Source organism: Tenebrio molitor, chromosome 1 (genome assembly GCF_963966145.1).
Source record: "Tenebrio molitor chromosome 1, icTenMoli1.1, whole genome shotgun sequence".
NCBI lineage: Eukaryota > Metazoa > Arthropoda > Insecta > Coleoptera > Tenebrionidae > Tenebrio > Tenebrio molitor.
The window spans coordinates 43625609-43635329 of NC_091046.1; the positions used below are offsets into that span (position 1 = coordinate 43625609).

The window sequence follows — 9721 nt, forward strand, 5'->3', positions numbered from 1 at the left end:
ATCCCAAACAAACTGATTCCTTCGATTCTCTTGTAAACTATTAACAATTGTATGAAGCAAGTTGGGTTATTTGGTTATTTTGCCTTCTTTTAACACGTACTACTTCGGGTTAAAATATCTGTACATCTTTCAAAATCCGACTGTATAGACAAGGTCTTTATTTTTTTAACACGTAGGCTTTGAAAATATTCAGGAAACAAAGAGCGTATTGTATTCGTTGCGAAATGGCCAAAACAATCATCAGTGTGATTTTGGAGTGTTTTACAGATATTCATTCGGCGCTGTTTTGCGTTTTTCATGATGAAAATTTGCCACAGATCAAAAATTAATTTTTTTACAAGTAGTAAAGTTCAATTTTTCTTTAAAACAATTGTCAAAGCGTTCTCATGTTGGTATTAGCCACTAGTTATTTGACGGTTATTAGGTTGGCAACGTAAAATGTTAACTGTATGTCAGTCTTTTTCATAGATTCACTTGCGCTACTGAATATGTTCAGTTGAATTTCTCAGTGTCATTATTGTCTTTATTTCTTGTCTTTTGGTATAAAATTTGCTTACACCTGAAACTTTTCTGACTTTTAAAAATTATTGAGATTTTACGATACAGGTGTTCCGAAACGAAAGGTTTTAGGATGGTACAGCCTGGTCTAGATAGTAACATCATCCCTTACGTTTTATAACATTTCTGGTGTGATTTACCTAGCTTCATGCCTAATATCGCGCGTTCAAATGAAATCCTGGTCTGGGAAAGCATTGGAAACCGTCAATTGTTGTGTTTTTTAACGCGTAGATTAATTGGAGCATGTTGACAGCTAACCTAAAATCTAGAGACAAAAAAATCTTTCTTTTTTCTTTCTTTGCAATGTTTTACATTAAAAATAGAATAACTTAACGATTCCTATTCTCGAAGCAAATATCGAAGGATACCCTTTGCTAAAAACAAACATGTTCAATAATGTCCCGAGCAAACATAAACAAATGTCATTCGTGTCAAACGGCGGGAAATTCAAACTTTACACTGTTCTAAACGGTTTAATTTTTCCAGGGCCTACTCAGCCCAGGATTTCATTTAAACGCGTGATACTAACTTCTACAGAGATGTTTTGTTCAAGTCATTTTTCATTTTTTGCATAAAATACATGCAGAGTTCGAGGAACATTATTCCATCTCATTTTCAATTTCGATATAAGAGGCTGCAATTATTTGTTCTTTGAGTTTTGGGAAATCGAGAAACGACCACCTTTATTTTTGAAAATTTATTTTCAAGAATTTCTAGTTGTTTCTTAATTTAGAACTCCATTTATCAGGTAAGGAGATCATAACCATGAAGTTTACCGAGACCCATGGCGGTAATCATAGAGCTGAAGGAGCGCGCCAACGTTTGCCACGCAAGACGTTAACGGCTGTAACTTTTAACTAGGCAACTTTAGGCACTGCGTACTTTAATATTAAAAAAATATACACTTTAATGAATTCCACTTGTATCCCGGCATGAAACAAATAAATGTGAATTGCAGTCCTACATTTAGCGTTGATTTTACAAAAGAAGCAAAACATTTTTTCTCAATTAAAGTAGATACAATAATTCTACATATCTTGCTGATCGATTTCCATTTTATAAAATCAAAATCGTCCACGTTGTTTTTTCACTATGATCACTTAAATTTTATGTTAGAAACACGGCAACGGAGCGTCCCACGTGCTTACTCGAGAGGGCTAAATTTCGACAGCCCTAGGGAAGCAGGCATACAACATTTTGACCTAAATCTTTTGGATTTAGATGCACCAAAGCTTCCTCTATAAATAAAAATGGTATCAACAGGACGGAGCTCCACCCCATTATGCTGTGATCGTTCGTATAGTTGACTCAAGTTGCAAAAAACCACTGGTCATTTGCAACAGCATTTTTTCAATATTTTTGAACCAAATAAAGGCACAAAGGGGCCACAAAATCGTAGTTTGGATTGAATATTTTCCATAAAAGTACAGTTCAAATAACTAATGCCATAAAAGTGCTGTTGCAAATGACAAGTGGTTTTTTGCAACTTGAGTCAACTTTAGATATTTAGACGAAGTTTTTCCCAATCATGGGGATATCTCAAGAGTAGGGTCTATGTAAATATTATGTAAAAACAATACGTAAGAGGTGCATGTTACTATTGATCTCCAATGTGCCAATAAAGAAACGCCAATAAAAAAATACTTTTTTCACTGGGGAATTTGTTGTTATGAAAATGAAATATCTATCGGAATTTCTAAAAAAAGTACATATATGTTCCCATTTGAATTTTTTTTTACAGCTTAACCTTGAACCTTAACCTTATACGTGAATTTAGTAGGCCATCTTGTAGCTTATTTAGAACCATTTAATTTGGTGTACAGATAATTACAATCGTCCAATAAATAAGCTATGGATTCGTTTTCTTTTTTAGGGACACCTACATAATCAATAATCATAATCAAATAGGGAATTCAGAAGTCACTAATACTAATCTATTAGGGATATATTAGAAAATGACCCAATAACATTTGTAGGACAACGAAATATTAAACACATTTTTTTTTCCTGTTTTCGTCTTTTGCATATGTCTAAGTCACGTCCAAAAGTTAGATGGATTTATAGACTTGTTTTGGACCTTCAGGAATTTCGATAAATAGTTCAAGACAAACAAAACAGTACCGAGACATTATTTACAACCCTCTCGCACACCCCAATAGTGCGAGATGCCAGACCGTCACAAATCTGTCAGCGTCAGACCATGAGACCGATTTCGTGATTGTTGGATGCTGATTATTAGGGTATTTAAAGGGCGGACTAGGTCAGTTGAAGACGAACTGTGACAGAGTGTAGAGCAAAGAATCCAATTAGAATATTTTATTAAAGTTTATGCGAAAGTGAGTTTGTGAAAGGTGTAGTTAATTTACACAAGGTGAGTGTATCACTGAGTAACCTGTTTCTGTTGGTGATGTGGTGAGTTTACCTATTTTAATAATTGATATTGATGATGATCATGGCCATAATTAAATACAATTAGCATGGTGAGTCTTTGAATGATTTATAATAATTAATTGAGAGTATTGAGAGTCGCTGACTGAGATCAGGGCTGCTCGTGATTGCTAATTAATTGAGGGTCGCTGACTGAGATCAGGACGGCTCGTGATTAATAATTAATTGAGAGTCGCTGACAGGGATCAGGACTGCTCGTGAGTTATAATTAATTGAGATGATATTGTTTTCACCATTGAGGGTGATTATGTTGTTGATTTGATCAGAGTCATAACAGTTTGATGCAATTGCTAATTTTGATATGATTGAGCCCCGACATGTCGAGCTAATTAATTAGACTGTCCAAACTTCCTTTGTTCCGGCAACTGTACGCTAGCAGAGACCGTGGAGCTGCTAGCGGGGTGAAATTGATTGTGATGCACTGGCAGAGACCGGGGATGCTGCCAGTGTGGCAGATCGAGTGTGCCGCTGAGGTCCATCAGGGCCGTTTTTGGTGATCACAATTGATTGAGGGTCGCTGAGTGTTATCAGGGCGCCTCGTTTGATTACAGTTGTGCAGTGGACTGTTAGAGTCCTGGGGGTTCTGCGTGAACCCTACTCTTTTCCTTTTCCTAACAACCCTGGACAAAGCTCAATGAGTTAATAATAATTGATAATAACCTAAAGTACTAGAGCTCAATGAATATGTGATGATAATTGATAATCACCAACGATATTAAGAGTTGACGTTGACATTGTGATGGTACCATATTTGAGATGTGTGTGATTTATTATTGTAAATATGTATTGGTTGTGCTCGCACAACACTTTCAGCGAACTGGTTACTCACCACCCCATTTTATTATTTTACAGGAGGTAAGCCTGTGATAGATGTGCAGACCACGATCACCTCGATCCACGACACAAGCTGTCATGACACCATTGTTAACGTAATGTTCACCCAATTATTTTATTTACTGACAATTACCAAATTACGACATCCTGACACTGCATCAAGTTTGATGTGTTATATTGATTGACAATTTGATTAGTATCAGCATTATTATTATTATTTTTGTGTTCTGTCTCTCTCTGCGAGAGTTATCTCTCTCGCACTCGCATCATAGCTCCTGCACATTGAACTATTTTGCTTTTATTTAGAGTTCCATCTTTTTACATACGAGTAGATATTTTGGCAATAAATGTATAAAGTTTTATTCATCCGTTTTAAACTCTATCTTCTTAAAAGGTAATCAAAAGGTCTTGGATAACCATTATATATGGGATGGTCTATTAAGAAAACAATAATTATAGAATATTTTAAAATTAAAAAAATATTTTTCCAATCGGACATTTTTTCATAGAAGAAGGAAACGGAAAGAAGTAGAAATACCACCATGAATTTCATCTTGGCCAGGTTGGCCAATGATGTTTGGTTGGCTCGTAGACTAGATTTTAAGCTGATATCTTTCTCCATATACAGTGCGATTCAACAAAATAATCGAAAAAAATTATGTAACGAGTGACTATTAAAATTTTCACTTAGGGTTGGCTATGGAACATGCTTTGTTTTCCGTGGCACCTTAGACACTGACAAGTGTGACATTTCAGTAAATGTTTCTTCTCTTAATTTAGCGTTTTATTTGACATTTGTCGTTCGTTGTTGCGTGTGTCTAAAGTAACAGAAAAAATAAAAACTCGTTCAAAGCCAACTCCAAGTGAAAATTTTAATAGTCACCCGTTACATGTACTAGGACCACCAGTACAAACATTTTTCAAGGCACTTTGTAAATATTACAAAGGGCGATTTATTGGACTCATTAGTTTTCAATAGAAAAGGCAAAGTGGTAATGTTTCGCCTTAAAAAGAATGGAAAAAAATTAAATAACGCATAAGGATTTTTTCAATTTCATTCAGATTGTCGTACATGATTTAGTTTATTACGTATATGGAACACATAACATAAACAATAATTACGATTTTTTTTTCTGTGCACTATTAATTTTCAAAAATACTTACAACTTATTTAAAACTGAAGAATTAAAATTTAAATTAATGTCTTAATTATTATTCTTAAATCATAGCGATTTTTAAATATTTTTTCAATTGAAATAAGTTCTAACTACGTTTTTTTATATATTAAATCAAATTTTGCATTACAAGCTGCATTAAATTAAAGAAAAAACAACACGACATGCATCGTTTCGTAATTCACCCAAATTTTACGGTTTTAATGCTGCACAAGAAAATTGAATGAACAGTATGGAAACATTAACTAGAATAAAATTCGTAACTTGGATATATGTTATTTTTGTAAAAAATTCAGAAACAGGTCAATTATTTTCTTGCTCACATTTAGGCGTATATGGTTTTTTATGGAAGTGCGCAACCATACCTAAATCTTAATTATCAAATAAAATAATTTATTTTTAATGAAAGCAATAAACTAATGATGATTGTAAAATTAAGGGTCGAATAAAAATTAAGGAATTGGAAAAAATATATTTTCTTCGAAATGGAAATCGCATGGGCACTCTACTTTCAGTGAACATCCTACCGAGAGCACAATTAAAAATGACGTGATTTGTGGTGGTTCCACTTGTTGCAAATTTCCTTTCAAACACCACATTTTCTCACCCCATTCTTAAGCAAACAGCCCACAAAATTTAAAATTTCATTTTTAGCTTCTCATATTAATCTTATCGATATTTCTAGAATTTTCGTTGATTCTAATTTTTCTACAAAAATTTGAGATTTTAAAATTTGAATTTTCTTGGGATCATAATTCCTAATTTACGTAATTTGTTGTTGGACCACAAATCTAAAAATGACTTTTGAAAATTATGATCAAAAAAATAAAACCGTTACGATGAGGATCGAGAAACGTTCGCTATTTTTAATATTACCGGCCTAAAAAATTAACCGGTTTTCTATCTCCTTAGCAACCAACTAAGAACAAAAAACAAAAAGTGGAGGGTACCTGAACTCATCCGATTGGTCCGCGACAAAACTCCGGGATGCAAAACTTGGCTAGCGCGTCATTAAAATATTTATAGACTCTCTGACTCTCTATGAATTGTTGCATATTTCTTGCATACTTATTTGCAAATTTTAGTAATAATGTAAATTTTAGTAATTGAAGAAAAAAATATTCTTATAAACGATAAAGCTTATACAGGGTGTCTAAAAATTCGCGAATTCCGAATTCAGAGCGTTGTAGGGGATCACTTCAGTAGTCCAAATATGGAAATAAAAAAAAATCGGGACTCCCCCCTCAAAGATACATGGCTCTGAATGTGCACTCTTTGAACTGCGTTTTCTTCAAATACAGGCTGAAAAATTCAGTGTTGTTAATTGTTATTTATGGTGTACATGATTGTGGAAAATAATAACGTAAAACAATTTTTTGAAGAATAGCTTTACTTTGGAGTAAAAAAATCTTAAATTTTTGTAATTTTTCTTAAAAATGGAATAGCAACGTAGCTAGAATAGTATTTTGTCACTGTGGATATGAAGGCTGCTATGTATTGAACAAAATTAAAGTGCTTATATCTTCTTCGAAAAGAGCGATTTTTTTTTTGAGTTCCACTGGGTCCTTCCCTATCATGCTCTGAATTCGGAATTCGAAAATATGCTTAGATCAAATGTTTTCCCGTCACTATAAATCAGAGCCTCCTGTGTCCTCTTTAAAGTTGAAAGGCAAAAGCAAACTCTATTTTAGTTGAATTTTCCGAAAAAATATGTTGAAGTAGAATTTTAAAGTTATTTTAAATGATCTATTAAATTTAAATTTCTAGAAGAACATTCTAATTCCATCATTTTTTAAATACACAGGCTGAAAGATTGATATATACTCTGTCCACTCATAGATTGCTTGACATAAATGTTACTAAAAATGTTCTGTCTACGCTACAACAAATAGATCCGTTGCGAAATTTAAAAAAATAGAAAGTGCAGGTTTATTCTGCATGTTTGCACTTAGAAAAGATAAAAGAAAAATTCAGTATGGTAGGAGTAATATATTAGGTTTTATTAACAACTTCTGCAGAAAAATGGGTTTAAAATATCAACAGCGATCGAGTTTTGTATCGGAACAACCATTTATTTCGAACTCACTAACGCTTTCCTAACAAAGAGGTCTAATAGTAATAAGTAAGACTCACGTTACGTGTAGCGTCTTAAAAACTATGAAATAAAAAGGGAACAAAAACGGAAAAATCACGGTCACATATTGCGCCGTCCTACACTACTGAAATTAAAATATCCAGCTTTTTTTGGAAATGTCTAAACACAAACAAGAGATTATTTAATATTTAATGCATGAACAAAAATTACCTCTGTATCATTTTCGATGTTTGTAATGTCACTCAAAGTGTTCATTATGCTAGATTTTTGAGACACTTCACAAATTCAAAAAAATCAACAAAAAATCGCAACGGAACAGATCAAAACAGCAACACGATCAAAACTAATAACTTTTAAAACCAGAGAAATCCAAAACAAAGCTCTAAAGATAAAAAATCGGAAATCTAAATGCTTAAACCACTTGACAGCACTGACAATTTCAAATTTGAAATGTCATATAATTTATTTTTCGGGTGGGTTTCATAACAACCAATGAGAATGAGTGGCGCGAATGTTTCAAGATATTACCAACACAATTTATGATACTTTGTCAATATTTTAATGTTATGGTTTGGGAATTTTGTTATCTAAGGATATTTAAAAAAATGCATTCTATCAGTGGACGTAGTTTACTAAAAAATTAACTAAAAAGCATACTTTCTCTAAAGCCATTTTATTAACTGTTCACGCTTAACATTCTTAATTTTTATCCTCGTACTTCCTTTTAATTCACAACCATCCTTATGTTATCTGTTACTTAGCAAATATTTCTGCACAAATTCCAAAGTCACTAAGCTATTGAGGGTACAGAAAAAGATACAATAACATTTAACTATTTAGATTTTATTTTGAATCCCATTTTTTGACATAGATATGGAATTACAATAAACGTGCAATGTTTCATTAACTATCCTTTAAAAATTGGTAGTGTAATGGTAGTTCCTTGTCATACTCTGTTGAAGAATAATAATTATTGGATATTCAGAAATTACAAAAATTTTACTATCACCTTCGGGGTTTCCTAGGAAGTAAACACAAAGAAGTAGAAATACCATCAATTTCATCTTGACCAGTTGGCGAATGATGCCTGGTTGACTCGTACAGTAGATTTTATAGCCGAATTTGTTTTCCGATATACAGTGCGACTCAACGAAATAATTGAACAGATGTTAGGTATTTGTGCTAGGACCTCCAGCGCAAACATTTTTCTGGTCACTTTGTACATATTACATAATTATTATTATTATTTGTTATTCGCCTCATTAGTTCTCAATAGAAAAGGCCAAGCGGTATTTTTTACCTTAAAAAATGTAGAAAAAATGTAAGCAAAGCATAAAGCGTTTTTCTGTTTCGTTCAGATTGTCATACAAGATTTAATTTATTACGCGCAAGGAAAATTAAAGTAACATAAACAATTTCGATTTTTTGCTCCGCAGAGTTTATTTTGAAAATTACTTGACCATACATATCTAAATCTGAAGTGCAATTATTCAAAATAAATTAAATTTTTTAGTAAAAGTCCTAATTACGTATTTTTTAAATACTAAATCAAATTTTGAATAAGCTGCACTAAATTAAAAAAAAAACAACATCGTTTCGTAATTATGAGAAGCAATTCCGATCTCAAGATAATTATTCTAGTGGACCACAAAGATTAAATTGTACTTTATGTCCTGGAAAATCTTTTAAGGATAATACCAGATTGAAAATTCACGTAGATAAGTATCATACCAATAGTAATCTACCAACTTCTTCTACTTTTTCTTCAATCGTTTCTATCACAAAATTGTTTATTAATTTAAAACATCAGTTACCAACTATTAGAAGATTACGAAAAGCTTGTAGACATTTAGCTGCAGATAAATTAAGTTCAATTATTAACAATTGTCTTTCGAACAAATCAATCTCTTCCTTTGAGAACCTTTTGCTTTTCTCCTATAGAGCTTTCAATGTAGCCGAGAAATCTCATAAGGCATTGAATAAGCATATAAAAGAAAATCTTTCTAATTTTGAACTACCTCAAATACGAACCGCTTCTAACAGACCTACACATTTATCATTAGCTAAGAAAGTGGAAGCAAAAGTAGCCGATTTTGATATCAAAGGAGCTATTAAATTATTGTCCTCGGATGACTCGTTAGCTTCATTCAATGAAGATGTTGCTGAAGAATTAAAAAAAAAATCCTTCACCATCTCGTCAAATTTTTTTCCCAGACGCTTTCAAACCAGGAGACTTTTCTTTAATAGTCAATGAGCAAAACGTTCAAGAAGCTAATCAATTCCTTTCCTGCCGGTTCTTCACCATGCTTAGATGGCATGAGATCACAATACTTCAAAGATATTATATCTTGGTCAGCGGGCGAAGCAGGTCAGCGGGCACTAAGAGCTTTAACAAAACTGTGCAATTTTTTATTGTCTGGCCAACTTTTTTCAGAAATTTGTCATTTATTATTATATGGTGCGTCTTTATGCGCCTTTCATAAGAAAGATGGAAGAATTAGACCGACCGCTATAGGAAACTGTTTACGAACATTGACTTCAAAGCTAGTTTGTTTCCAAAGTCGTAATATTGTAAATTCGTATTTATCTCCACACCAAGATGGAGTGGCAA

The 9721-nt window shown here is 32.9% G+C and overlaps 1 long non-coding RNA gene across 1 annotated transcript; it reads right to left on the bottom strand.

Moving 5' to 3' along the window:
• Nucleotides 1–7932: 7932 nt before the first annotated feature.
• Nucleotides 7933–8570, bottom strand: LOC138122357 (uncharacterized). Its single transcript, XR_011156442.1, has 2 exons — nucleotides 8120–8570; nucleotides 7933–8063 (listed from the first exon to the last, which is right to left on the bottom strand). It is a non-coding gene; the product is annotated as an uncharacterized lncRNA (long non-coding RNA).
• Between the last annotated feature and the right edge of the window lie 1151 nt (nucleotides 8571–9721).